This window comes from Oncorhynchus tshawytscha, linkage group LG01 (assembly GCF_018296145.1).
Source record: "Oncorhynchus tshawytscha isolate Ot180627B linkage group LG01, Otsh_v2.0, whole genome shotgun sequence".
NCBI classification, from domain to species: domain Eukaryota; kingdom Metazoa; phylum Chordata; class Actinopteri; order Salmoniformes; family Salmonidae; genus Oncorhynchus; species Oncorhynchus tshawytscha.
In genome coordinates, this window is record NC_056429.1 from 37,505,271 (window position 1) to 37,512,919 (window position 7,649).

Here is a 7,649-nt window from a genome sequence, read left to right on the forward strand (position 1 = left end):
TAACACACACTGCCAGACTGTGTGCTCAACTGGTCAACTGGAGTCAGGTGCAGGAGAGCAGAGATGAGTGAACAGGCACACTTTAATTGGCAGAAGCAAAAGAGTCGGACACAACAGCATCGTAACACTCCAGCCAAAGGCAAAAGCGAATAGCGCCCTAGTCACACAAAATAATGTAGAACAATACAATACCACAGGTTCAAAACAGTACCCGGAAAAAAACAGCCTGACGCGTCACAAAATAACGTAACGAACAATTCAATTTCACAAACAGACATGGGGGGGAACAGAGGGTTAAATACACGACAAGTAATGAGGGAAATGTAAACCAGGTGTGCGGGAAAACAAGACAAAACAAATGGAAAATTAAAGGTGGATCAGCGATGGCTGGAAGACCGGTGACGCCGAACGCCGCCCGCACAAGGAGAGGAACCGACTTCAGCGGAAGTCGTGACACACACATTATTGTATATTTCTTGTCGATATTGAATACATCATTTTAACATTCACAGTGTAGGTTGGAAAAAGTATGTGAACCCCTAGACTAATGACTTTTCCATAAGCTAACTGGAGTCAGGAGTCAGCTAACCTGGAGTCCAATCAATGAGATGAGATTGGAGATGTTGGTTAGAGCTGCCCTGCCCTATAAAAAACACTCACAGAGTTTGCTATTCACAAGAAGCATTGCCTGATGTGAACCAAGCCTCGAACAAAAGAGATCTCAGAAGACCTAAGATTGAGAATTGTTGCCCTGCATAAAGTTGGAAAGAATTACAGAAGTATCTCTCAAAGTCAGTCCACTGTAAGACTAATTGTCTATAAATGGAGAAATTTCAGCACTGCTGCTACTCTCCCTAGGAGTGGCTGTCCTGCAAAGATGAATGCAAGAGCAGCGAGCAGAATGCTCAACGAGGTTAAGAAGAATCCTAGAGTGTCAGCTAAAGCCTTACAGAAATCTCTGGAAGATGCTAACATCTTTGTTGACTAGTCTACAATATGTAAATCACTAAACAAGAATGGTGTTCATGGAAGGACACCATGGAAGATGCCAGTGCTGTCAAAATAAACATTGCTGCACATCCATCTGTAGTTTGCAAAAGAGCACCTGGATGTTCCACAGCGCTACTGCCAACATATTCTGTGGACAGATGAATCTAAAGTTGTGTTGTTTGGAAGGAACACACAACACTATGTGTGGAGAAAAAAATCTCACAGCACACCAACATCAAAACCTCATCCCAACTGTAAACTATAGTGGAGGGAGCATCATGGTTTGGGGCTGCTTTGCTGCCTCAGGGCTTGGACAGCTTGCTATCATTGACGAAAAAATTCCCAAGTTTATCAAGACATTTTGCAGGAGAATGTAAGGCTCTCTGTCCGCCAATTGAAGCTCAACAGAAGTTAGGTGATGCAACAGGACAACAACCCAAAAGATAGAAGTAAATCATCAACAGAATGACTTGAATTATCTGCTAATTATCTATGGGTTATGTTTTAAATGATCCATTTCTAATTATTTTCTAACCAGTTTTATTTTCTAGCAACAGTTCGAATTGAGGTGTGTGCCGCCTCCTCATTAATTCACATAGAAGTAGTCCATTTCACTGTTGTGGACAATTTATGTTTGAGGGTTTACAGAGCCGAGAGCCCAAGCACTTCCCCTGTGTTTCCCAGGATCAAGTATGCAGACGTGTGCAAACTTTTTATCCCCTGGCACATTTCCTGGCTGACGCTAGCATTGTCTGCAATGTTATTTTCCTTACAAATAATAACTTTGGACATGTGTGCGTTCTTATCAAAGTAAGTGCCTTATTTTCTGTATATCATGTTGTCGTTTCAACTGTAGCATACCGTATGCAAGTATGTATGTATGTATGCACAGTATGTAACAATATTTCGTATTTCGAGTTTTATTCACATTTTCAAGTACCGGTGACAAATCATGCATTCTGATTATTGCAAAGATTTTAATGGACACATATGTTGTGTGTAAAATACTTTTTTGAAGGTTGTACTGAGTATGATTAGCTAATGCTAAGCTATTTGCCAGCTATGTGTGCCCCCATTTTTGTTGACATGATACAATGCAAACGTCTGTCAGACCAAAGATGTTATAACAAAATGAGGTGAAGTGATGGTTCACACATCTTTCGAGTAAACTTCCCGCAAGTGAATGAAGAGACTCATCTTGTCTCCTCTACTTATCTTTGTGGGTGGTGCACACAAACGACCCATTGTCGGATTACTTTTGATTTTTAGAAAGTGTTTTACTCAATTTTTTCGATCAATGGTGAGCTCACACCTTGACGTGATGAATTGTAAATTGTAAATGCTATTAGCTAACTTGTATTATGGTTTCTTTCAGCCGAGAGTTAGCGAAATATGACCGCTGTGTTATGTCAATCTTGCCCCAGTTAGCACTAGGACTAATGTAGCCTACATTTTCCAGTTTGTGTTATGCTGTCGCTACTTCCGTGAATGTCTCAACATTGCATGTAAAAATAAACTGGGACAAAACATTGCATGTAAAAATGATCTAGGACAAAACATTGTAAAGACTGTGTTTGTGCAAAATGTTTCTGTGACAAAACAGTGTGGCCAGCTGAAATGCCGACTGTTGTGTTAATCGAAACTGGACGTTTTAAATATTCATTCTAATCACACTGGTTTGAGCGTACGCTGCATGGACCACTGTAGAATGATCACACCCATGTGTTGGTACGTCTGAAAGGGTTACATGGCCTATTATTGTATAATAAAGATAACCTTTCATATTAAACAGCTACAGTGCTGTTCTTTATTCACACCTATTTATCATTGTTCACACCCTCTAAAGTCTTATACCCACCCATCTCTTAAAGAATTCACAATGGAACGCGTTCTCTGGAGTGATGAATCACACTTAACCATCTGGCAGTCCGATGGACAAATCTGAGTTTGGCGGATGTCAGGAGAACGCTACCTGCCCCAATGCATAGTCACAACTGTAAAGTTTGGTGGAGGAGGAATAATGGGCTGAGGGTGTTTTTCATGGTTCTGGCTAGGCCCCTTAGTTCCAGTGAAGGAAATCATAATGCTACAGCATACAATGACATTCTAGACAGTTCTGTGCTTTCAACGTTTGTGGAAACAGTTTGGGGAAGGCCCTGTTTCAGATTGACAATGCCCCTGTGAACAAAGCAAGGTCTATACAGAAATTATTTGTCTAGATTGGTGTGGAAGAACATGACTGGCCCGCACTGAGCCCTGACTTCAACCCCATCAAACACCTTTGGGATGATTTGGAACACCGACTGAGAGACATGCCTAATTGCCCAACATCAGTGCCTGACCATGTTTTGTATGGATTATGTGTATGGATTCTGATGATTTGGCGTTTGGATTCTGATGATTCACGGCAGACTGAAACACTTTCAAAATAATCCTTCCCACTCAGCTTCAACCAGTCCAGACCGCTTTAGCTACAGAAGGCATAGCTGTGTCAATTACAGCAGTTGTATTCAGAACAACACTGGTATTGAAAGCTTTTGCTACACTTTGCACACATTCCATTATGAAAATATAAGTAAATCTAATAGGTCTTTTAAACATCCGTGGTGGCAAAGAGCCATTTTAGAGAGAAGCCTTGAGTGACAGAATGGACAATTTTCCTTGTGAATGTCCCAGCCCACTCATTACTCAACCAATCAGGCTGAGGCAAGATTCTGTATTTTCTCCTTGTCTCAACAACTTTGTGATTTCACATTGTATTTACATTTACGAGTTTGTTATTAAGGCACATGAAAGTTCACATCCTCTTGAAGGCATTTCTGCAACAAAAAAAAACAAATGGATGATTTTTTTTTTACATTCAAATTCCTCTCCTGTGAAGTAGTAATGTGCGACATATGCCCACCTTTCTGTAACGGGGTCACATTTGTTGCACCCGTTAGTGAGAGACCAGTTCCAATTTAAGTGATGGATGGTAGTAGTTCTCTAAAAGTTAAATGTACAGTTCAAGTCAGAAGTTTACATACACCTTAGCCAAATACATTTAAACTTAGCCAAGACCTCAGAAAAAATAATTGTAGACCTCCACAAGTCTGGTTCAACCTTGGGAGCAATTTCCAAACGCCTGAAGGTACCACGTTCATCAAGTATAAACACCATGGTACCACACAGCCATCTTACCGCTCAGGAAGGAGACGCGTTTTGTCTTCGAGAGATGAGCGTACTTTGGTACGAAAAGTGCAAATCAATCCCAGAACAACAGCAAAGGACCTTGTGAAGATGCTGGAGGTGTCACGGCCGTCGAAAGAACTGGACCAAAGTACAGCGTTGTGAGCGTACATTTTTCCTTTATTTAAAATGAGTCCAAAAAAACAATAACCATACAAAACGACCGTGAAGCTTAAAACCTGTTAAGGCTCAGCAGAATACTGCCCCCTTTGGATGAATTGCGTGCCCATAGTAAACTAAAAGAAAATCTGTCCAAAATTGCTAATATATGCATATAATAATTATTATTGGATAGAAAACACTCTAAAGCTTCTAAAACCGTTTGAATTATGTCTGTAAGTATAGCAGAACTCACAGGGCAGGCAATCTCCCAAACTATTTTTGGGAGCCTGAAACTTGGGGCAACTTTGACGTCATCGCCCCCACCCTTCCCAACGAGCTATGGATCTGGAGACACTTTCTATGTCTTCCACTAGATGTCCTCATTCAGTACAGCGTTTAATTGTGCAAATCCCACGGGTTTTGACCCTTTGGGAGGCAAAAGACTGAGTGTCGCGAGAAAATACAAGGTCACGAGAGCGCGCTTTTTGGAGAGACGTTCCTTTGTTCCAGAATGCCTGAGAGGAAGCAAGAATTTCCGATAGATTAGATAATTGTTTTGTACGTTTAGAACATCCTAACGCTTAATTCTGCACTTAGTTTGACCAGTTTAGTCGACATATAATATGTAATTTTGAAGTTTTGATGCGCAACTGTCCGGGACCAGAAGTAATTTTGGGTGCATTTCAGCTGAAACTGCTAGCAGATGCTACTGTAAGAACACACGAAGTGAAACAAAATGATGTATTGGGTAAGTATGCCTCCTTCCACTACATTCTGATCGAAGACCATCAAAGGTAAGGGACTATTTATGTTGTAATTTTGTATTTCTGTTGACTCCAACATAGCGGAGAAATATTGCTTATGTCTGAGCGCCGTCTCAGATTATTAGATAGTGAACTAATTCTGTAACGTTAAAAATAAATGTAACACAGCGGTTGCATTAAGAAGCAGTGTATCTTTCTAACTATATGTAGAACATGTGTATTTAGTCAAAGTTTATGATGTCTATTTATGTTATCTGGCGGCACTATCTATAATTTCTCGGGACATTTTTGAGTATTTTCTGAACATGAAGTCAATGTAAAAGGAGATTTATGGATATAAATGGCATATTATTGAAAAAAAACATAAATGTACTGTGTAACATGTCCTATTACTGTCATCTGATGAAGATTTTCAAAAGGTTAGTGAATGATTTATTTTTTAATCCTGCTTTTATAATTTTATATTTTCTGGGACAAAATGGCTGCCTCTTGTCTTTGTTTTGGTGGTGGTCTAATATAAATATGTGGTGTGTTTTCGCCGTAAAACATTTTAGAAATCTGACACACTGGGTAGATGAACAAGGTATCTTTCATTTGAGCTATTGGACTTGTTAATGTGTGGAGGTTAAATATTTCTAAGAATATTTTTGCATTCTGTGTGCCACTGTTTCAGTTGAGCGGGGAGGGGGGTACCCTTTGGGGAACCTGTACCGTTAACACGTTAAGGGCTATAGTGCCACAAACAAAGACAACTTCCTACAGACAACTTCCTACAAACACAGGTGCGAAATAGGGCAGCCTAAGTATGGTTCTCAATCAGAGACAACGATTGACAGCTGTCCCTGATTGAGAACATACCCGGTCAAAACAAAGAAATACAAAAAACATAGAATGCCCACCCAAATCAAACCCTGACCAAACCAAAAATAGAGACATAAAAAGCTCTAAGGTCAGGGCGTGACAGGAGGAAACAGGTACAAGAGTATCTATATTGTCACGAAGGTGAGGAGAGACGGACCAAGGCGCAGCGGATGTTGAGTTCCACATATTTATTATAAAGTGAAACTTAGCAAGAATAAATCAATAAACTAACAACGAAACGTGACTACGTGATGCACAAAACAAAAAATAATATCCCACCAATGCAGGTGGGGAAACAACCTACCTAAATATGATCCCCAATCAGAGGCAACGATAAACAGCTGCCTCTAATTGGGAACCATATTAGCACCCACATAGAAATGTCTATACTAGATCCCCCCCTAGTCACGCCCTGACCTACTACACCATAAAGAACTAAGGGCTCTCTATGGTCAGGGCATGGCAAATTTGCTGCTTGACATTTGCACCCTGACCTTAGAGATCCTTTATTTTAAATTTTGGTTAGGTCGGGGTGTGACTAGGGGGGGCATTCTTGACTATTGTGGGATCTTGTCTATGTATAGTTGCCTGCGAGCACTACAATGGTTTCACGTTTCGTTTTGTGCTTTATTGTTTTCTGTGTGTTTCACTTCTAATAAAACATGTGGAACTCTACGCACGCTGCTCCTTGGTCCGATTCTTACAACAACTTTCATGACACCCTGAGCCTGCCTGTCGTTCTGTACCTTACTGACACTGCCCTAGGATTACTGACCTCTGCCTGCCTTGACCTGTCATTTGTTTGTAAACATCTGTGATTCGAACGGTCTGTATCTGGGGCTTATCCTGAGTCTTGATATGCTCAACATTTCCATCATAAATGCATACATTGTGTGGGGGACCCTGCACAGGACCCTTCCCAGAAACCACAGATGCTGGTCTCTGAAGGCATTCAAATTGCGGCTTGTGCATTCACTTTGTGATATGGCTACAATGGCAGGAAGAGGGGAGCCAAGACTGTGGCACCAGGGCATGTGGACCGAGTTTCAACTAATTTGAAAGTAGGTGAAGTTTGAAGGGTGCAAGAGAGGGTGTGTGGTGTCCATCCAGAGTTGACGCAGGGCAAAGAGTGGGATATGTCTAGAAACCTCCTTTAGGTGCTCTACGTGTGCTGTAGAACTTTGCAGGATGGGGCTGTGCTCCAAGAAATTCCATATGTTGTAGGCTAAATGCAAACACTAAAGTGACAGTGTGAAATATGAATTTGTCATACAAATATTTGATTGCCTCTGAACAGTTGTGTTCTGTATCTTCTCTCTTTATCTGTCTCCATCTAATACTTGTTGCATTCACTGAATTGTTGTCAAAGTAGGCTACTATTTCTACATTTTGTGTCAGGCCTGGTCTGTACTAAATGCTATTGAGAGAAGTTATGTACATTTTGAAATAGTCTCTGAAAATTTAAAACAAATCTAAATATATTTTACATTTGAGATTCTTCAAAGTAGCCACACTTTGCCTTGATGACAGCTTTGGACATTCTTGGTATTCTCTCAACCAGCTTCACAAGGTAGTCACCTGGAATGCATTTCAATTAACAGATGTGCCTTGTTAAAAGTTCATTTGTGGTACTTATTTCCTTCTTAATGCGTTGGAGGCAATCAGTTGTGTTGTGACAAGGTAGGTTGGTTTACAGAAGATAGC